The 22,286-nt window shown below is 50.9% G+C and overlaps 1 long non-coding RNA gene and 1 other non-coding gene across 3 annotated transcripts; one reads left to right on the top strand and one right to left on the bottom strand.

Annotated features, from left to right (window-relative positions):
- The first annotated feature begins 2,683 nt into the window (after positions 1 to 2,683).
- Positions 2,684 to 19,235, top strand: LOC147916384 (uncharacterized). 2 transcript variants are annotated; one of them, XR_015552974.1, is made up of 3 exons: positions 2,684 to 2,855; positions 3,450 to 3,596; positions 18,949 to 19,235. It is a non-coding gene; the product is annotated as an uncharacterized LOC147916384 (long non-coding RNA). The 2 variants fall into 2 exon arrangements; XR_015552975.1 differs by lacking the exon at positions 18,949 to 19,235 and adding an exon at positions 4,026 to 4,454.
- A 2,233-nt stretch (positions 19,236 to 21,468) lies between these two features.
- Positions 21,469 to 21,575, bottom strand: LOC147916383 (U6 spliceosomal RNA). The gene has a single exon (XR_015553062.1). It is a non-coding gene; the product is annotated as a U6 spliceosomal RNA (small nuclear RNA).
- Between the last annotated feature and the right edge of the window lie 711 nt (positions 21,576 to 22,286).

Below are 22,286 nucleotides of genomic sequence, written 5' to 3'. Positions count from 1 at the left end.
AATCTGCCTCTAAAGCCTGGCTCGCGGTGGTGGTGCAATCAAGACCTGTCTTTGGGGGTAGTTAAAAGCGAATTCAACGGCCTGCTCTTAATTCGGGGCCTGGCTGGGGGCAGACGGAAGGAACGGCCCGAAACCCGGGACTCTGAGTGGGCTCGGGGCAGTAGCCCCGCGAGGCGGCCTTTGCTGCCCATTTTACGGGAGGGGATTGTGGCTCCAGGTGGGACGGCCGCGGCTGCCTCCTCCCCCACCGTGGGGAGCAGGCTTGGACAGCAGCGCGGGCTGCGATCTGGCTGGGGGTCCGCCCGGCGCGGTGTGCGTTGCGCAGGGGGCGCTGCATGTGCGTTTGCGGTGCTCACCCCGAGTGGGATGGGGGGTTCAGCACGACCTCAAAGCCTCCCCCGCGCGGGGCCACGTCCCTGCCTTGGCCCCGGACACCTTCCGGACTCCCTCGCGAAGCCCTGTCCCTTTGTCCCCGCTCAGATGAGCTGCCCCGAGTTCGGGCTGGACTCTGGCCCTTTGAGACGCTACTTCAAAAAGATACCCCGTTTGCTCTATGATGACCCCCGCCTCGATCCCCCAGTGGCACCGAAGGCTCCTCCACCCAAGAAACAGCTGGTGCCAGGGCCACAGGGACTGGAAGCGAATGTTCTGGGCAGGCTGAGTGACCCGCCTCTCGGGTTCTCAGAGACTCAGGCTCCTCCGCTGTTAAATGGGCACAACTGTGACTCCTGGCCGGGTTTGAGAGCCATAAAGGGAAACAGCTCTCCCGAGCCTGTTGGTCTGTTACCTTACTTGCGTTCCCAGCTGGGGGGGGGAATGACAGGGACTTGTCCTTCCTGATGTGACAGCAGCTGACGTGCACTGAGTCCTTGCACGCACCAGGAGCATTCCAAGCGGTCCACGTGGATTATACCAACGACTCCTCACTACCAGGCAGACACCTTTGGTGTCCCCGCCTCACAGAGAAGAAACTGAGGCATGGGTTGTTGAGTGACTCAGGCAAGATCACGCAGCCAGTTAGAGCCAGGGCAGAGCTTCTAACCCCTGCAGCCTTTGCCCGGCGCTCGCCTAGCCTCTCTGAGCCTCAGTCTCCTGGTCCGTGGAAAGGAATCACGTGCAGGCTGGCGCGGAGGGAGCTGTGGGTGCCTGGAACTGAAACGCGCCTTGAGAACCAGAGAGCACGCAGCCCCCGGCGGCAGGCCGCGGTCGCTTCCGCGGCCCCTCGGGCGGGACTGGATGTCTGAAGGCTCGGATCCCTGAGGGCGTGGCGGGTGGGAGTCCTGAGGCTGGAGGGACGACTGCAGTGGAAGCGGAGGGGTGTCTTGTCCCTGGATGGTGACGGGTGGGATGAAAGACGGTGCACCACTGTGGACCCGGAATAAAAGAGATTCCTCCTTTAATCCTCGCCCTATGACTCAGACACTTATTAACCCATGTTACAGGGGAGGAAACCAAAGCACAGAGCCGGTAAGTGACATGCCAAAGGTTACAGGTGTCTAAGACCAGATCAGTGTTCCCCACCCACCGCCACCGCGGCCTCGAGCTTGGATGCAGAAACGCATCCAAATGCGCAGGAGGCGGCCGGGAAGCGTCGGTGCCCAGGGCGGAACGCTGCACAGCATCCTCCTCCCACCACAGTCAAGACTGACCGGTCTCCGTGCCCTAGGTGCTCGGTGCATTCCTACACCCGGGGCGGATTTGGAGGAGCCCGTCTGATGAGATGCGCCATTGTCTCCTATAGGGTCAGTGTCCTTATTCACAGAGGAGAAAACTGAGGCTTCAAGGGGTAGTGCGACTTGGCCAAGGTCACGAAGCAAGGTTAGGCAGAGCCCAGATTCCTGATTTTAGCCCAGTGTTCTTTCATTAATTCATGCAACGGCACTGAGCAAGACGGACTCACTAACAAACATGAATTTCAGGTAGAGATGGACGCTTGGAAGGGGGAAAATAACAGGACGTGGATGGAAACACAATGGGAGTAGTCAAGGCGGACTTTCCTGCGGAGGCGACTTGTGAGCTGAGACCAGAACGGTGAGGAGGAGCTTGGAGTTCGAAGAAGAGCCAAGGGAAGAATCTCCCATGGAGAAGAACCGGCAAGTGCAAAAGCCCTGAGGCAAGAACTAGGCAAGCAAGGCTGGAAGTGGCCTCTGGCGAGTTAGGAGCAGGCGGCCTACAGGGTCCTTTTTGCGTTTTCTTAAGCTCATGGGCCTTAATAAGGGAAATGGTGTGGGCGAGTAGGAGGGGCCGCTGGCCCCAGTTAGAGGGGAAGTGATGGCGGCCTGGACCAGGGTGGCTGCCAGAGAGATGCTTTTTCTTGGTGAACCCCCTTGTCTTCTGCGCCCCTCCTCCCACCCCGACGCCACAGAAGGTCGAAGAGGGTTTCCGGAGAAGCTTCGTCTCAGGGTGAAGCAAGCCCCAGGCCCCACCGATGTTTCTCTTCCCTCTCGAGCTTACTCGGATTCGAGCCTTGCGCCCTGGCCCGCAGCTCTGGCCCTGGAGTCCCCGAACTCGGCTGCGCATGCCCCGGAGCCGGCTGGGCCTCAGCCGGGGGGCAGAGTCCACCCCCACACCCCCTACGGCGACCGCAGCTCCCGACTCCGCTCGCTCCTGCCTCTGACACCCGGCGGGCTCCGCGCCCAGCTGTGCGCCAGCTGTGCGGGGCCTTCCCGGCGGCGCTGGGGGACTCAGTCGTCCTCCAGGGCCTGCCCGGGGTCCTCGCAGTTTAGAAACTGAGGCCTCGACGCCAGGGAAGGAAGGGGATTGCCGGGTAATGAGCAGATACGAATGCCAGACCCTGCGCCAAACACCTGACGAGCCCGGTCCCATTTAATCCTCACAAGCGCCGAGCGACCGAGGTAGGACTGTTACCATTATCCCATTGCACACGTGAGCACACTGCTGCCCAAAGAAGAGAAGGCACTCGCCCGAGCTCACGCAGCCAGCCCCCATTCCAACCCGGGAGATCAAGCGAGGCGCCCAGGGAGCAAGATTTAATGAGACTCTCGCTCTCCCGGTTGTGCAGGTGTAGGGTGGGCATCGGAGGGAAGGGATGACACATCCAGAGGGTGAAGGCCCTCTCCCCTCAATTTCCTGAGTAACTGTCTCAGTCCTGCTCCCTTGGTTTCACTACTGTGCTCATCTAACAGAGGCGGAGCCTGAGTCTTCCCCACCTGCCCGACTTGGCTCCTGCTTCCGTTCCTGCACCCAGTACAGCTGCCAGTCTCCTCTCCTCCCGTGAGTTATCTGAGAGCAGGCTATGTTTTGACAGGTTTTTAATTTTTTATGCCAGCTCCCTGTATGGTCCCGGGTGGGGACCCCCCACCCCCACCCTTTCAATGCGCCCTTCCTTACTCTGAGCCAGACTGTGTGCCAGACGCCTAACACGCGTTATCTCACTTAATCCACAGCATGGCCTTTAAAGGAAAATACTGTCTTTATTCCCTTTCAAGGGTGGGCCAGCTGTTGTCTAGAGATGTCGAACCCTCAGGAGCCTGGATTCCTGACCCGGATCCCCAGTTTTCCCCGCCCACCGCTGTCGGGGGTCTCCAAGGAGAGATGCGAAAGTTGGGGGCTGAGCTGGAAACTTCCCCGGCGCGGTGAGTAGGGCAGGGACGCAAGGAGGCGCCAGGAGAACCTTTGGGCTCTTTTCTTCTCCTAAAATGCCCGTGAGAAGTCGGGCCTCAGGAGGACCTGAGGCTCCTCCCATTGTAAATCCAGCTGCTGGGGTCAGGGTGGGGGCGGCGGATCGCGCGGCCGGCTCAGCCGACCGCTGGGCCTAGTAAACAGCTTCTGGGTGAGGGCCTGCGGCAGGTGCACCCCACGCTCCACGGTGTAGGGACCTGCGCCTGCGGCATGGCCTCGATTTCTGGCAGGCGAGCCTTGGGTCTGACCCCAGATGTCCCCTGACAGTAGAGCTGGGGGCAGCGGGGTCAGGATGTGAGGGCCCCTGAAAGGGCCTTCCTCCTGGTCTTTCACGCCTCCCTCAATTTCTTTTCCCTTCCTCTTCTCTCTTTTATTTTCAATAGGATTACTATAATTTCTTCTGTTAAAAGATGTACCGTGGCCAAGGGTTCCTGGAACACTCATTCATTTCACAGATGTTTATTGTGCCCGAGGGGCCGTGGGAGGTGCTAGGGACAATGCTGTGACAATCGCTGCCTGTTCCTGAGCTGCTCAGGATGAGAGCAGAAGTTGCTGACACTAAAACAAGCTCCCAAGCCAGGTGCTACACACAACAGAGCAGTGTGACTACGGGGGGCCTCGCTGAGGAGGGGACGTAGGGGACATTTGTATGGAATAAAGGACATCCAAGCCAAGGGACCAGCAAGTGTGAAGTCTCCCAATCAGTGACATGCGTAGGATTTCGAGGCTGTGACCATCCTTCATGCCAGGAAAGGCACTGGCATGATTTGTCTTGATAAAGGACATCTCTGCTTTTAAACTGAATTCGCACATCTAGTCTCCTCTCATCTTCATCATCTGGCAGGTAACTGGGGCAGGTTCTCACTGTGCCCATTTTGCAGATGAGGGAGCTGAGGCCCAGTGGCCTGCCATGGTCACTCAGTGGGTGAGGGGGTAAATCTGGGGTGAGAAGGCCGGCCCCGGCCACCTGTGACACCCCAGCTGACCCTAGATGGGCTGGCTTCAGGAGAGAGCTCAGATCTATGCCTCTGTCCCACTGGCTCATCCATTTAAGGAGGGACAGGGCCACAGAAAGGTCCCAGCCCTGGCTGGAAGTAGCAGAGCATGGAGCAGATGGAGGGACGTCACTGTCTTGTTGAGAGAGAGGCCCCTGGAACAGGTCAGAGAGTGCTGGTTCAGGAAGGTCTATAGTTTGGAGGTACTCGTTGATCTTGGGGGTCTCCATTTTCCTGTGTAAAATCTGCTCCTCCTCGTGGGGTTCTAAAGTAGCTTGGTCCTTGTTTCCATCTGCAGCCAGATGGGCCTAGCACAGCATCCAGGCCAGGCTCACCTGGGCCAGGACTGAGTCGGGGCTCTGAAATACATTACTGAATGAAGCCCACCCCTGCCTGCTGAGCGGCAGGGCCTGTTCTGATTCCCACATTCTCCCCAAGCTGGGCTGGCTACATGGGCCTGTGACCAGGGGAGTTGCTCTCAGAAGGGCCCCACTCTTGGGGTTTAATGCTGCTGTCACTGTCTTGAAGTTCTTAGTAATTTTGTCTGAATTTATGTTTTGTAAGTGACGTCTGACGCACTGGGGACTCAGACTTGCCTCCCGCTGCCTCCCTGGAATGGTTCTTAGCTGCCTGCTTCCCTGCTCCCTGGAGGCCCAGGCCCCTCCCAGCCTCCCCCCTCTGCCCTGCCCAGTGATTGCTGCTGGTGCCCAGTGTGGGGAGTCAGGGCTGGGCACACACGCTTCATGGCGTCTCGAGGCAGGGCATGTTCATTGGGCGACTTGGTGGGGGTGAGCCTCTTGCCCAGCTGGATCCAGGTGCCTAGCACATCCTAGCACAGAGATTGCAGTACCCTTGGGGGTCATCCATCTGCCACTGGTCGGGACAGTGGGCCTGAGGGAAGAGGAGGTACCTCGACTTCCCCACTGCTGGTTAGACCTGGTGGCTGGCAGGAGAGGGAGCCTGGGAGCTGGTGGGCCATGTACTTGCATGCCACGTCACAGTCTGGGGCCCCCCGGGTGCCTGTGAGCGTCTGCCCTCGCCTGCCAGTATCCTGTGAGTGCACAGGGAGCACGACATTAAATCGCAAATAGAAAGCCCTACGACAGGTCAGGTGGAGAGGGGGAGCACAGCAAAGGAGTTTTGTTAACAACACTTTGTTAACAGCACAGCAGGGGGCTGTGCATTTTCATTTGGCACTGGACCCCAGAAATTCTGAGGCTGGTCCTGCCCCCGTGTGCTGGATGGCTTGCGGGTATTTCTTCCTGGAGACTCGGTACTGCTGACCTGGTCAGCACAGCTGAGCCTCCAGAGATGTGGGCAACCTCTCAGCTAACAAACAAGTCTTCGTAAAATAGGATGCCCCTTCCCTGCAGAGTCCACCCTTATGAGGAGGTACTTTTGGCAGCGTGCCAGTCGGAACTGCTGCCCTGTTCTGGGTGACGTGTCTGCAGCAGGGCCTCCAGAAGTTCCGGGCTCGGAATCAGAGAGCTAGCCAGGCACATAGACACCAGCTATGGGTGCACGTCCTGATGGGCCAGAGGAGGAAACTAAGGCCCAAAGAGAGTGGGCGACAGTCCCCGTGTCACACAGGGAGCTAGAGCAGAGTGTGGTCAGGCACTCAGGTCGTTTGGTCCAAGTTGATTCCAAAGCCTGTTGCTTCACAAATCCCCAGAGGAGGGACTCCTCATCAGTTCCCTCTGAGGGTACAAGGCACCTTCTAGCTGGCAGGGATTCTGGAATCCCCTAACCTGGGCCTTCTTCCCAGGTGCTTCTAGAGAACCATTTGAGCATCTCTTTCTCTTGCCTCCTCCGAGATCACTGCTGAGTCCCTCTGTCGCTCTCTGCCTTACGTTCTTTTCCTTCTACACTCCTCCCCCAGACGTTATGCGTTTGTTTCCTGTCTGGTTGCCCTGCTGGAATGTTCGGGGCTGTGACCCCGGTACACATCATGTTGCGTCATCATGCAGTGATTGTTGAATGAACGGATGGATGGATGAAGCCGACCTCTGCTTTTCTGCTTCCTCGTGTGTTTCCAGGAATGGGGTGCTCACTCCCTCCCGAAACATTTAATCTGTCCATCTATCTGTCCATCCACTCACTTAGCAGCTATCATACCCACAATGCACCAGGCACTCAACTCATTTTACAAGAATTTACTGAGCACCAATGATGTACCAGGAACTGGGCCAGTGCTGGGGATGTGGTGGTGAGGAGGGAAAAAGACAGAATCTCTGCCCTTATGGAGACTAGAGTCTAGGGGGAGACAGAATCATTTTAATAAGTAATATACATTTGCCATTTAATAATCACCTTTAACACCAGGTCAGTGCTGCATGTGGAGGCAGTATTGTCCCTCTTTTGCTAGAAGGAAAGTCAAGCTTTGAGAGGAGGAAATTGAAGCTCAGAGAAGGCTGTCGCACAGATGGAGCTGAGCTTCAGAGCAGATATTCGAACTCAGGTCCAGTTTGCACATCAGGCTCTCTCTACTGTGCCAAGTGAAGCCTTCTTCTTTCTGGGCTGAGTCTCGTTACGTTCTCCTGAGTCCATTTCTGTCCTGTGGGTGTACCTGGACTGAGGTCAGTGAAAGCAATCGTGGATGACCTAATTAAGTCTTCCCCACCTGCCGCTCACCAGGCTGAGCCCCCACAAGCATCTTCTCGTTCCAGGTGGGTACCGCCGTTAACTCCATTTCACATATAATGAAACTCGTCACGTGAGCCTCAGCAGGGATAATTTCCCCGATGAGCTCACAGGGCGGGTAAGCAGTGGAATCAGAGGCCTGGGTTCGGATCCCGGTTCTGCCACTCAGTAACCACGTGGCCTTGGACAGCTGGCTTTCCTCTCTGAGTGTTCATTTCCCTGCCCCTGCAATGGGATGAATAAGCCCCTTTTGGGCTCCTTGAGGTCATAGATGCAAAATGACCTGTCTGGCAATTGTTGTCTGGGACAACGTGCTGTGTGTCCGACACTGTGCTGCGCACTTTGCTTGTGCTATTTCACTGAGTCTTCTTGATGACCCATTTTATAGATGGGGAAAGAGAGGCTCAGAGAGGTTAAGGAACTTCTCTGAGGCCATATGACTATTAAATGTAGGAACCAGGGCTTGAACCCATGTCCCTCTGAACTGAACCTGGCTCCATACTCTTGCCCCCTCACTCCAACCCCTACCCCTCACCCCCACCACACCCCCACCCCCACACAAATCTTTTGCGAAATGTTCCCCTTCCTCAGTGAGTCCTGATGAATGCTTTCTAAGACCCTTTAGCTTGCTGGCTGCTCAGTCCTGTCTTCCATAGCAGCTGTGGGAAGGATCTTTCAAAAACTTAAATCAGATCATTTCGCTCCCCAGCTCTCAGCCCTTCAATGGCTTCCCATCTCACTCACAGTAAAATGCAGAGTCCTTACCCTGGCTCACAAGGCCCTACACAGTCTGGCTCCCCTGCTCTTATGACTTTCCCAGTGGCTCATGCCATGGTAACTCCTGTGGCCTTCTGCTGTCTCTCCAGCATGGCACACACATTCCTGCCCCAGGGCCTTTGCACTTGCTGTTGCCCTTGCCTGTAATGATTTTCCCCCGGGTATTTGTATGCCCCCCACCCTCAGGTTTCTGCTGTAGTGTCTCAGAGAAGCCTTTCCTATTCCTCTTGTCTAAAATTGCACTGTCATTGCTTGGTGCTCACTGCTACCTTGCTTTGGTTTTCTTCGTGTTAATCACTACCTGACTGCAGAGGATGTGTAGGTTTATTTTTCCTCTCTCTCTCCCTCGCTTGACTCTTAGCACCATGAGGGCAGTGACTGTGTAGTTCCCTGTGGAATCCCCAGCACCTAGAACAGTGCTCAGTGCACAGTGGGGCTTCGATGTTATTATTTAAATGAAGAATTATTGTGTCATGCACAGGAGGAGCCCGAGGTTCCGAAGGTTCTGTAGGCGGCTCTGGGCCCCGCAGGTCTTGGTGGGGCAGCTGGATGGCACCTGGGGACCTTTGAACGCCGAGCGCAGCTCTTGGTCCTCACTGCTGCCTATTTCTCTGAGGAGGCCCCAGGGGCCTGGATGCCTAGGAGGCAGGAAGATGGACGCTGAGAAGTTGGCAGCCACCGACCTGACAGCTGGCCCCGGGGGTTCCTGGAACTCGGATTTAGGGGAAGACGGGAAAGGAGGAAAGGAGGAGAAGTTGGCCGTCGTTTCCTTGTAGGTCTGCCTGCTTCCACTCACATCTGCCACTGACCCATCCAGAGCGGCTGCAGGACACTTTGAGATTGAAGGGAGGGATGGGCTGGGGTGACAGCGCTTCCTGAGCAGGGTATGGAAGGGGAGTGCCATTCTCTGGAGCCGGGAAGCTTGGGTTCGAATGCTGGCCCCTCACTAACTGGCCTTGGGCACATTTGTTAGCCTCTCTAGTCATCAGTCTTTCCATCTGCATAATGGGTGTTATAATAATTCCTGCCTCACGGGACCGTTGCGAGGATTAAATGAGCTGATGCAAGTGATGTGCTTGTAAGAGTGACAGGGACTCAGGAAGGCCTCGATAAGCCCCCACTGTTATCATGCTCCCAGGACTCAGAAGGCGGAAAGCCTAGGCTTCGGCTGTTTCCTGCCCTCCCACCCCCAGCCAGCATCAGCCCTGGTAGGAGAGAAAGAGGGGAGGGGAAATCCGGGGAGAAAAGACACATGGACCCTGCACTCTCACCTCGTAGAGCCTCGCCCCAAACTAGCGAGGCTGACAAAGCAGGGGCGATGAGTCCCTTCCGCCAAATAAGAAACCAAGCCCAGAGAAGTTGAGGGGTCTGCCCAAGGTTGCACAGCGAGGAATGGGCTAGCCCTGGACCCGAGCTGTATTCCCATCTCGTCTGCACACGGCACTGCTTCTCCGGGATCTGCCTCCTGTGTGACAACTGCTGCCTTTTTTTTTTCTTCACAACCTGGATGAGCTGGAGCCTTAAGACATAATAGCGAGTGGGACCCTCCAAGCCACTAAACAGCCACGACACTCCAAGGCTCTCACGGAAGCTTTCACCAGGCCCCGCCAGTCTGTGACGGCCATGAGATGATCATTGACGAGGGTTTCCCAGAAGTGCTCGAAATGCAGGTGAATGTAGGAAATTCAGCTAGGATGAACCTCTGATAAGAGTCATTGAAGTCACAAGCGTTTGAGTCCTTTCCCGTGTCTGTGTCTGTGGAACGAAGGGTGATTTCCGTTTGCCGAGCACCTGCTGGGTTCCCCACTCCTCTTCCTTAATTTAATATTCAGTCAACAGCCCGGTGAGACGGGCATCCCGTCCCTGTTGTTCAGAGAATACTGGAGCCCGGGGTGGGTAGGACAGTTGCTCAAGGTCACACAGTAAATGAGTCAATATTTGGAATTCAAATTAAGTCCTGCGTGACTCTAACGCACACGTCCTTCCCGTCCACCCACACTCACTTTCAGTGCCTTCTTAAACACATAAATCAGCTCTGAGAGCGCTCTGGAAGTGATTGCAAAAACACAAATCAAGTAAAACACTTAGAAGAAGAAGAACGAATGTTAAAAAAAATAAAAGCAGACAAGCCCCCAACCCTCCCCCGGTGTTGACGGTTTTCACTGGAGATTATAAAGAACCAAAGACTCTTAAAATCAGTCTTTGGACCTGATAATAATGGGCTGGTAAGAGAATGCTAACGAAATGTTATCAGTCTTTTTCTTGTTAAAATCTCATTTCAAATAATTCCGTTCGTCATCCCTTTTTTACGAGGAACAAAAACAAATGTTTTCCAAAGCTTCAAACCAAAATCTCTGTGTGGGTTTCTTGTTTCGAGCCAAATATTCCATGTCTTTTCCCAGCGGGGAATTCCCTCCCCTCATCCCTCTGTCGCTCCAAGTCCCGCACTTCCTCCTGGTCCAGCTTTCCCCTTCACTGCCCTTAGACGCTGGCTCTGTCCCCACAGAGAGTCAGGGGCCTGGGTTCAAATACAAGATTCTTTTCGGTTAACCATTAAAATATTAGTTTCTGTTTTAATATAAGCCATGCTTAAACACATTCCCACTGTAAAATAAACAAGGGATACATAAGAGTATAGAGCCTATTTATTTCCACTCTTCTCCCCCAGAGATCATTGGTTTTTAAAAGTTGTTTTTAGAGTTAATTTTTTATTAAAGAAGTAAGTTTATATAGTTTTAAAGGTCAAATGGTTCTAAGAGGCTTGTAATGAAAAAGAGCAGCCTCGATCCTGCCCCTGCCCACCTCAATTCTTCTGCCCAGAGGGAACCATTTTCAGCTTTTAGTTGTTTCTTCTGGCATTTTCTTACCTCTTTCTAAATAACATCTCTACAATGACTACCCCTGATTTTTCTGTATTAAACCTTTCTACTACAAAGATGAAGATTTCCTCCTACACTGGTTTCCCCCAGTACCATTCTAATGATAATTTCATTTTTTGTTAAGTCAATATTCAGTGTTTGTTATTATGACCATGTAAGTAGTGCTCACAGTCATGCCACATAGTATGCTGACTTTAATTACACTTCCTGTCTTGTATAATCTTTTCTTTTTCCTGGAGTTGATAACTGCCTTTAGGTTTTATTTAGTTTCCCATATGCCTGTCATTAATTCATCTCTTTACTCTTTCAGAAATAGAAACCATTCTGGGCAAATCCACACATACCAGGTAAACTCTCAGATCCGTTTTTCCCCCTTTGTAGTCATTTCTCCTAGAGAACATTACTCTCCTACCACTGGTGGCCCTCTAGGCCACTGCAGAGCTGTCAGCCTTGAATGTGTCTTCCCCATAATCTAGAAAGTCCCCTTTGCCCCTCTCCTGGGTTGGACCCCTGATTTCCTGGGTTCCATGCCTTCCTTTTGCTTGGTTTATTTCCTGTCTTGGTGGAGCATCTCTTTCAGTAGCTTCCTGAGGCAGGCTGAATGGGAGGCAAAATTTTCAAAATTTTGCCTGACTGAGATTGTCTTCCTTCTGCTCTCACATTTGAACAGCAGTTTGCTTGAGTGTAGAATTGTAGCTCCTTCAACCTTGGAACCATTTCTCTGTGGTCTTCTGACTTCCCGCTATTGATAGTCTGATGTCATTCTCATTCCTATTTTATCTCTCGCAGGCTTTGGGGAGCCTTTCCTTCTTCCTGTTGCTTGGGAATTTCATCATCATATACCTTGGCATGGTTCTTTTTTTATTCTTTGTGTTGGGCCTCAGGTGAATCCTTTCAATCTGGAAACCCATGGATTTCAGTAAGAAAGTACCCTGAATTGTTAATTTGATCTTCTCTCTTTTCAAAATTCCTATTGTGTCCTATAATTTGGAAGTTTGGCTGCTTAGATTGATCCTTTCAAAAAATTTAAAATATTTTTTTAATCTCACCTCTCTTATGTTCTATGGTGCTGCTATTCTTGGAGATTTCTTCTATTTTATCTTTCATTCTTTTCCTTGATGTTTTCATTTCTGCCGTCATATTTGTAATATTTAAGAGCTCTTCAGTGTTCTCTGAATGTCTCCTTTTATAGCATCCTGTTTTCATTTCACAGATGCTATATTTTTTCTCTCTGAGGCTTTGAATTATAGATTTTTTAAAAATATTCTTCTGCTGGCTGCATTGTCTCTTTTCCTCCAAGTTCTTTTTTTGCTTTTTCCTTTCTCTCTCATTTTAAGAGGAGTTCCCCAAATAACTGGTGATCTTTGCACAAAAAAGTTGACCAAAAGCTCTGTGGGCATGAGCTGGGCTTGCAGACAGGTGGGCTACCTGGTTGGGTAATAAGGCAGTGATCCACCCATTGTATTTTTTATCTGGGCACCCAAATGACAGTTTCTGTGGGTCTTTCCTCTTGAGCTAGTGGGTTTCCCCAGAGAGGAGCCCTTCGGTTTCTTTCCTAGAGAGGGCATTGAGGGCAGAGTCTGGCCATTAGCTTTTTGGGAGCCGTGTAGGGAAAGGCCCCCAGAGGTCTCACCATCGTGAGTACAGAACTTCCCCTTGTGCTGTTGTCAGCCCCATGCCACCTCCTTCAGATGTGTCTGGTGTCCTGGAAGCCAGAGCCTGTTCGGGTCCACTCCTCTAGAGAAAAAACGCCCGTGGTCACTAGAACAGGAGAGGAGTATATCCCTTGCTGCACGTGCGGGAGGACTGTCCGCTGGTTCTACTGTGCTCCAACCCATCTCTCGCTCTGTCTCTAGGGGCACCTGGGTCTCTAGTTCTGGGCTGCTATCCTCTGGTTCTGAGCATGACTGGCTCCCTTTTAGACTTTCTCCTCTAAGGCTTGATCTCTCTGGAGTCTGCTCTGCTAAGTCGTGTACCAATTGTCCATCCCTTACGATCTTCCAAAATGTAATTGACGTATCTTGGGTCTTGCTCTCTTTGCCCTCGAGGATTAATGCCTTTGTAATTCCTTTACTGTCGTTTTAGTAGACTGTTTGGAGGAAGTGGAAATAAATGTGTGCATTTAATCTGCAATGTTTACGTGGAAATAGAAACCTTTTTTGAGACATTTACATAATAATAAAGTTATTGATGATAACGAAGATAATAATTTAAATTGATCCATCACTTAAATTGATCAAGTAATTTGTAGCCACTGTCTCATAACAACCCAGGAGCTAAGCACTATTTTTATCCCCAAACCATAGACGAAGAGAGGGGAGCTCTGCAAGGCTATGTAATTTGCCCAAAGCCTGTGCTGGTGAGTGGAGAGGAGGGGTTAGGACCAGGTCTGTCTCTGGAGCCTGGTGTCTAACCTCTACTCTGTGCAGCCTCCTAGCCCTGTGTGCACATAAACACACAGGAATGGATGGAACATCACACGACTGGGCCATAAACTTTATTCTGTAGCTTCCTTTCTAATTCAACTGTAGGTCTTGGATATTGGTCTGTATCAACCAATTAGATCAACCTCATTATTTTTAACAGCAGCATAATATTCCATAATGAGCCATACCAAAATATATTTAACCACTACCTATAGAGGGATATGTGTGTCATCCCTAACTTTCAAGACTTTTTAACCATGTGACTTGGGGTAAGTCAAGTCTTCTCCTAGGGCCTCAGTTTCCCCATCTTAAAAAATGGAGACATCACAAGGGGATACATTCTAGTACAATTCCATTATATAAAGTACAAAAGTAGTTGAACTCAAATATGCCATGTAGCAGGTTAAAAGGTGAGCCTCCAAAAGATATGTCCATGTCCTAATCCCTATAACCTGTGAATGTGACCTTATTTGGAAAAATAGTCTTTGCAGATATGATTAGGTTAAGGATCTCAAGATGAGGAAACCACCCTGGATGATCTGTGAGGGCCTGAAATCTGATGACAAGTGTCCTAATGGGAGACACACAGAGGAGAGGAGGAGACAATGTGACGATGGAGGCAGAGATTGGAGTGATGTGGCCACAAGCCCAGGAATGTCCACAGCCACCAGGAGCTGGAAGAGACAAGGAAGGATCCTCCCCTGAAACCTCTGGAGGGAGTGTGGGCCTGCTGACACCATAATTTAGAACTTCTGGCCTCCAGAACTGTGAGAGAATAAATTTCTGTTGTTTAAAGCAACCAAGTTTGTGGGTAATTTATTACGGCAGCCACAGGAAACTAATATATGCCTGTGGAAAAAGTTCTAAAATATGGAGGTATTTGCTTAGAGCGTCTCAGGCTTCTCCCACGTGTCAAGACCTGGGCACCTTGAGAAATACAACGTGGTCTCTGGAGACCCGAACAACAGTCTTGGGCTCATGTTTCCTTTCACTTTGGGCTCAGCTCATCTCTTGCAGGCCCTGTAGTTTTCACTGTAGGGTGTATGTGTCTCCAACCAAGGGCTACCTCTCTTGAGATGGGCCCGGGCGTGGGCTTTTTAAACGAGGTTCTGTGTGTGATTCAGGTAACATAGTCCCAGGGAAGAACCACGGCTCTGAAATCAGCATTGGTGCCCACGGTCCAAGAGAGATGAGGTGGGGCCTGGAGGAAGTCTCTCGGCCTCTTCTTGACCTCAGAGAAGGTCAGGGTTGGAAGGGTCCTTAGGGATCCAACCCTGTTATTGAGAAACTAAGGCCCAGAAAAGCCAAGTGATTTTCTAAAGTCATGCGGCTAGCAAACTGTGGAGCTGGAATTTGAACCCAAGCTAGAAGTTGGGTCTTTTGACTTCCAAACTCCAGCCGGCGTCCATTTTCTTTGGGTGTGTATCTCTGAGACCTGGAAATATATCATAATAGATCCATTCACGGGCTGAGGCAGTGTAGTGAAATCCCACACCTCTCCAGCCCCATATAGTCCACAAGACAGAGAGTGAGATGGAAGAAAACAAATCCCCGCTAATAAAAAAGGAAATTCTCTTTGTGCCTCCTCTGTATCTGGCCCCACGTTAGGAGCTGGGGATGGAGGGGCAAACATGGTCCCTGCCATTGAGGCTGGAAAGGAAGAAGGAAAAGACGTTAAGAAGCACCAGAAACCAGGCTGAGCACATGGCACGTATGCCACCTGTGAGCTCAGGACCAGTCAATTAGTGGCACGGATCCCCATTGGACAGGTGAGAACAACAAGGCTCAGAGAGGTGAAATAACTTAGCAAAGGTCACACAGCTTTGAAGTGGTGAAGCCAGGCTAGAACTCAGCTCTCTCCAGTTCACAGCTTGGTGGGCAGGAGGGACTGTAAGCAGCTAAGTGCAACCTGCTCCCAGACGTGCAATCCCGGATGAGCCATCTTCCCCGGAAAGCCCGCCTGTCACCAGCCTCAGGCAGTGGGATTCTGGGAGTGGAGGGAAAGAAGGGCGAGCCATTGAAAGGCATCTCCCCCACCACACGGGCACGTGGGGAGCCTATTCTGAGTTTGAGGTCTTTGACAGCAGGTGTGCTAGAGCTGGGCTGTGTTTATGGAACAGTCTCTCCGGACACACGAGGGGGTTGGAATAACACTGGGCCTGGGGTTGGTGAGGGGAACGGGGGTGATCAGAGGTCAGCTTGCAAGAATTTTCTCAGCCAATTTCACACGGCGCTTTCTCGGATCTGCTGAGTCCGCAAGAGGAACCCTGAGTAAGGGGGTGCCAGGCGCAGCTTCCCCACAATGCGATGCGGAGCAGCCAACCCCAGCTGCCTGCACATCTACCTGGATCGGCCTGTGAGCAGAGCAGCCCCCGCTGGGCGGAGGGAGTGCAGCTAGACCTGGAGTAAGACACGCGGGGCTCTGGGCTGTCCTGTGTGACCCTGGGCGGCCAGAGCCTTAACGTCTCTGAGCCTCAGTTTCCTCCTCTCTAACGTGGGACGACTACTCCTTATAACACAGTCATAGCTACCCTGCACATTTATTTAGATTAAAAATGACCATAGCCGAGGGGGCCGGCCCGGTGGCGCAAGTGGTTAAGTGCGCCCTCTGCTGCAGTGGCCCAGGGTTCGCAGGTTCGGATCCCGGGCGCGCACAGACACACCGCTTGGCAAACCATGCTGTGGCAGCGTCCCATATAAAGTGGGGGAAGATGGGCATGGATGTTAGCCAGGGTCAGTCTTCCTCAGCAAAAAGAGGAGGATTGGCAGATGTTAGCTCAGAGTTGATCTCCTCACAAAAAAAAAAAATGACCATGGGTGAACACGAGTTACGAAAACACCCGTACCAAATAAATGCCAGATTTCCCCGTCCCATGCCCTCTCACGCCTCCTTCAACTCTGCTGAACTCTGACGTCACTGTTATTTTTAGTGCTCCTCTCTACTGTCAGGATAAAGCTCCCTGCCGGCAGGGGCCGAGGCTGTTCCGTTCACTGTTGAATTCTCCATTTCTACACAATGCCTGACACGTAGGTGCTTCATAAATATTGGCTAAATGAATATACTAATGTTATTGTTAGTATGAGATTGCAGGATGTGGGATTCGAAAAATCTGTCTTATGCATAAAGCATTATAGACTAGATTTTGTCTTTATGAGCCGGGGACCTTTTGCCAATCAGTCTCTCTCTCTCTCTCTCTCATTCTTTCCCACCCTCTCTGAATCTCTACCTCTGTCCATGTCCATCCTTCTGTCTTTCCTGGGTCTGAGCTCCCCGGCAGGCCCAAGGTCACCGCCATTTTCTTGGCCTGATGATCTCCAAGCTTGCCCCTATCCTCTCCTGGACACAGTTGGGACGGGAGTCAGCAGCAACCCTTCCTCCTCTGCCTGCCTAGGCAGCCCACATTCTTTCCCACCGGGCATTTCCAAGCCTAGGCCTGGGGCCCCCTGGAGCCCAAAATCCAGGTTCTGGTGCAACCCAGGGCTGCTCTCAGTGACGGGCTGGGGCTGGGTGCGAACCTCCTGATTGACATGAAAAAGATGTCAGGAATCTGAAAAAATATATGTTTTGGCTGGCGCCCTACCTTAATCCCTCATGAGCTGTCTTAGTTGAAAGGTTTTTTTTTTTTTCCTTTGCGTGCGGATTATCTGAGAACTGCTTGGCACTTGGGAATTTTCCATTGGCGCAAGCTGAGCCTTCACAGTGCCAAGAAAGGAGAGAAGAAATATCAGACAAAATGGGCCCCGCTCTCCTGCCAGTCTCAATTTGGGAGACTTCTTTCCATCCTTGGGGCCATTTGTGAGAAATCACGCTCCGAGGCCTTCTAGGGAAAATCTTTTGACTTTTTATTCTCCAGCGTGGAAATTCTCCACATTCGAGTGTTTAACGGTGACACGAGGAGCGTGTGGAACAGCAAGGCCAAACAGTGGTGTGCAGTTACTTTGTTTTGTTCTGTGATAGGGAGGCAGTGCGGTTTCTACAGTCTCATAAGGCTTAATCACACTGTGTCTTCACTACTCACTGCAGTGTGGGTTGGGCGAACCACTTCATCTCCCCAGCCTCAGTTTCCTGTTCTGTAAAAACAGCTAATGAGGCTTACTTCCTTGAGTCATCGTGGGGTGTGACTGTGAATTCTCTGTTCTCTCTCTTTCTTGTGTGTGTGTGTGCGTGTGTGTGTAAATTCGGTCCTTAGCTGGGAAGCTGGACCTTGGAAGGTGGGCCTTGGGTGGACAAGGGAGGAGACAGTCTGTATCCCTTTAGATGAGCGTTCGTCAAAGGCAGGTGTGTGTGGCAGGGTGGTCTCCTGGGCAGTGGGTACTAAGACAGAAGCAGATCAGAAGCCAGGATGGCAGACCCTGCTGAGATAATGTATTTTTATGTTACTTTCCATATTTATTCCCGTTTTGAAATCCTTTGGCCTCTGGGGAAAATATCTGGGTAGAAACTTTTAGTCGTATCTCAACTGTGCTACAGGATATTAAAGGGAAGAATGTCTGTGAAGAGGGTGAAAATGTGTGGGAGCCCTGGGCAGGCTAACAGTTTGCCCTTGGAACTGGTGTTCTCTAAATATTTGCTTCAAGTTTACAGCAAGAGATTGGCAGTCAGGGAGAAGGAGGACCCCTAGGGGCTGCCTCCACATCTCCTGTGCTCAGAACAATTCCACTGTGGCCCAGACTTGCAGGCTTCACAGAGTAAAACAAAACCTCTGCGGTTAACGGGGCCCTCCCCTACTTAGATTAGAGTTTACAACCGGCTGTTGATCCTCGAGTCTGCCATTGAGGGGTCTTATTCCTCAGCCCATGTGGCTCCTCATAGGATTCTTTTCAGCCACACTACCTTTGAGAGAAGTTCTGCTAAACACAATTCCCTCCATCCTACTGTCACAGGGATGATTGGCCCCTCTCATAGGCTGGCTTCAGGGAAGTGCTCAGCTGTTGGCCCTCTAGGGCGTCTAAGGGGGACACTGGCCACCACTCAGACTCTCCCAGACCAGAGAGGTGGATCATAGTAGCAGCAACCCGTAGCATGAGGTCCATGAAGAGAGGAGCACTGGGACTGGGGGGGTCCCACCCTACCCCTCAATGAGGATTCTCTCTCCATTGCAAGCTTGAGAGTTAAGGGTTTCTTTATATGAACACATATATAACACAGCCTCTGGCACATAGTAGGCTTTTCATTTGAGGCAGTGTAATGTAGTGGCTAAGAGAGTGGGCTTTAAATCCAAACTTCTTGGTTTCAAATACTACCGCTACCAGCTGTGTGACTTTGGGAAAATTGCATAAATCTTTTCAGCCCTTATTTTCTCATATGTAAAATGGAAATTATAATAGTACTTGCTTTACTTGATTGTTCTCAGGACTAAATGAGATACTATTTTTAAAATGCTAGCCCTGGGTGGCATATTGTGGCAAGCACGGCACCCAGAGATGTCCATGTCCTAATCCCCAGAACCTATGGATATGTTAGGTTTCATGGCAAAGGGGAATTAAAGTGGCAGATGGAATTAAGGGTGCTCATTAGCTGTCCTTGAGATGGGGAGATTATCCTGGATTATCTGGGTGGTCCTGTTGTAACCATAAGTGTCTTCGTAGTGGAAGAGGGAGGCAGAAGAGCGTGAAGCAGAGAGATGGCAGCACGAGAAGCTTTCAATCAAAGCTGCTGGCTGTGAAGATGGAGGAGGGGGTCCTGAGCCAAGAAATGCAGGCGGTCTCTAGAAGCTGGAAAAAGAAAGGAAACGGATTCTCCCCTGGAGCCTCCAGAAAGGGGTGCAGCCCTGCTGGCACCTTGATGTTAGCCCAGCGAGACCCTGTTGGACTTCCGACTTACAGAACTGTAAGAACACACCTTTGTGTTGTTTTAATTTTGTAGGAATATGTTACAGGAGCAATAGAAAACTAATAAACATATGGTAAGTGTTGAAGAAATGTGAACTTTTGATTTTCCCTTTGCAACTGTTCAGATGTTTCTTCTCTCACTCCTTAGACAGCAGAAATTGTAAATTTGTGTGCAGTGATCAGAACCATGTGAGGCATACAGTAGGTGCTCTAGAATGGATGAATGGACAAAAAAAGTAATATGTCGTGGTAAATTAGCATGAAGGAAGGGGCCCTGAGTCAAGGAATGCAGGTGGTATCTAGAAGTTGGAAAAGACAAGGAAACAGATTCTCCCCTGGACACTCCAGGAGGAACCAGCCCTGCCAACACCTTGACCTTAGCCCAGTGAGACTGACCTCCAAAACTGTAACTTTGTGTAGCTTTAAGCCACGGACTTGGTGGTATTCTGTTACTGCATCAATAGAAAACTAAAACAGCCAGGTAGAGGGGAAGGGCTTCCTTTCCTACAGGCTGAGTACACATCTGAAAGGGGGTGTATCTGCCCGTTTTCAGAGTGGGAAATGAATACGGTATTAGTTTTGTATTGCTGTGTAACAATTCTACCAACCCATTTGAACTGGCAGCTGAAACTAACTCATGTTTATTACCTCATAGTTTTTGTGGGTCAGCAATTGAGGTGCTGCTCTGGGTCTCACAGAGCTGCAGTGAAGGTGTTGGCTGGGGCTGCGGTCTCATCTGAGGCTTGACTGGGGAGGGCACCTGCTTCCAAGCTCACGTGGCTGTTGGCGGTTCCTTACAGGCTGCTGGACTGAAGGCCCATTTTCTTTTTGGCTGGAGGCTGCAGGCTGCCCTCAGTTCACTGCCACATGCCCTTGAAAGGGCGGCTACAACATGACAGCTTGCTTCTTCACACCCAGCAAGACGGATGTTACAATCTTATCACACACACCTAATCACCCACATCCATCACCTTTTCCATAGTCTTTATGTCTAGAAGCAAATTACAGGGTCTGCCACAGTCAAGAGGTTCAGTCACAGGAGATGAACATCAGACCATGGGGCCATCCTAGTGTTTGTCCACCCACAAAGACCCAGAGGAAATAAGAGGTGGAGGCAGGAACTTTGTGACTCTAGGGAGCCAGTGTGATGTGGGGATCAAAGTACTGGCTCTAGAGACTGTGCTTTGGGTCAAATTCCAACTATGGCACTTCCTCATCCTGGAAAAGTGGCTTAGCATTCTAAGCCTCATTCTTTCTCATCTGTAAAATGCAGATGATAGAGTACCAGCCTTTTAGGACTGTTCTGAGGTTTCCAGTTGATTCTGAATGTGAAAGACTCAATTGTGTCTCAACACCCAGGAAGGCCTAAATCAATGTCACTCATGTTCACTGTGTTCCCATCAAGCTTTTTGGTTTGTTTTGTATGCTTAGGTGTCTGTAGTTGTAGATTCAGGAAACAGTTTGGTTTCTGGCAGGAGATGTTCTTGTCTCCCAGGATCTGTCCTTCCTGATTCACTTTCATAATGGACTCTCCCAGTATTGGCTGGTGTCCTAGTCAGTTGGGCTGCTCTAACAAATTACCATACACTGGGAGGTTTAAACAACAGACATTTATTTCTCACAGTTCTGGAAGCTGGAAGTCCAAGATCAAGGAAGTCCAAGGTGCTGGCTGTTCAGGTTCCTGGTGAGGGCTCTCTTCCTGGTTTGCAGATGGCTGCCTTCTTGCTGTGCCCTCATTTGGTGGAGAGAGTGAGCTCTTGTCCCTTCATCTCCTTATAAGGGCACTAATTCCATCACAGGGACCCCACCCTTATGACCTCACCTAAACCTAATTACCTTCCAAAGGCTCCATCTCCTAATGCTATCACATTGGAGCTCAGGGCTTCAACGTATGAATTTGAGGGGACACAAACATTCATTCCGTAGCAGCTGAGGACATAACCACTCAGCTAAAACCACCCTCTCAATGCCCTGTGCAGTAAGAATAACCGTGTGACAAAATCTGGTTGAGAGGATGTGAGCAGAAGTGATGGGTAACATGCTCTTTGTTTTTCTTAGGAAGACTGCATTTCCTTTTTATTTTATTTTGTTATTGAGATAACATTGGTTTATAACATTATATAAATTTCATCTGTACATCATTATATTTCAACTTCTGTATAGACTACATCATGTTTACCACCAAGTCTAGTTTCCATCCGTCACCAAACACATGTCCTCCTTTACCCCTTTCACCCTCTCCCACCCTCTTGGCCACAAATCTGTTCTCTGTGTCTAAAAACTGTGGAATGCTTCATGAACTTGCGTGTTATCCTTGCACAGGGGCCATGCTAATCTTCTCTGTATTGTTCCAACTTTAGTATATGTGCTGCCGAAGCAAGCACAACATGCTCTTATAAGGAACAGGTGTGCCCTCCCATCCCTCTCCCTTCTTCCTGCCAGCAGGAATGTGATGTGAGCAAGCTTTGACCACAGGCCATTGTGATGGCAGAGAACGAGATGGAAGGGCCCCGGTTCCTGACACCTCACTAGCCCTGGACTGTACCCAGATGCTTCTTCCTTTTGAAGTCACTGTATTTGAGATTGCTTGTTAAAATGGTTTCATCAGGATTTTATTTAATATGGCGTTATTCACTGGATTTAGCTGTGAACATTTGCAGCAGGATGTAGAGATGAATGAAACACAGTCTCTGCTTTACAACTGTGTATAACCTGCCTTAGCCTGGATTCCCAGAAAGCAGAACCTGAGACAAAGGCTTCTGGTGAGGACTTTATCAGGGAGTGTGGTCCCAGGGGGCAGGTGTTGGGGACAGCGGGTGAAGCTGGGTAGAAGGTTGCGCTGATCCCTCCACGGGTCACTGTTTACCCGGCCTTCTCCAACTGTTCCATGAGAATCATCTCAGCACAACCATCCATTGAGAGAGTGGAGAGAGCACAGAGTCGTTTTCCATTGGCTCCTGACCCCATTGGCCGAAGGTTGACCCATGCGGTGTTGGTGTTAATCCCTCGAGTTTCTGAGTAGTGCACCTGTGGACACAAGGAGGCTTCCTGCTGCATGCCGAGCCCAGCGTTGGTGGAGAATCCTGGGGTGAGAC

The sequence above is a fragment of the Ceratotherium simum genome, chromosome 8 (genome assembly GCF_057802395.1).
Source record: "Ceratotherium simum simum isolate JZ-2026a chromosome 8, ASM5780239v1, whole genome shotgun sequence".
NCBI classification, from domain to species: Eukaryota; Metazoa; Chordata; class Mammalia; order Perissodactyla; family Rhinocerotidae; genus Ceratotherium; species Ceratotherium simum.
The sequence above is the reverse complement of the archived record's forward strand: the minus strand, read 5'-3'. Positions and strand labels throughout refer to the sequence as shown.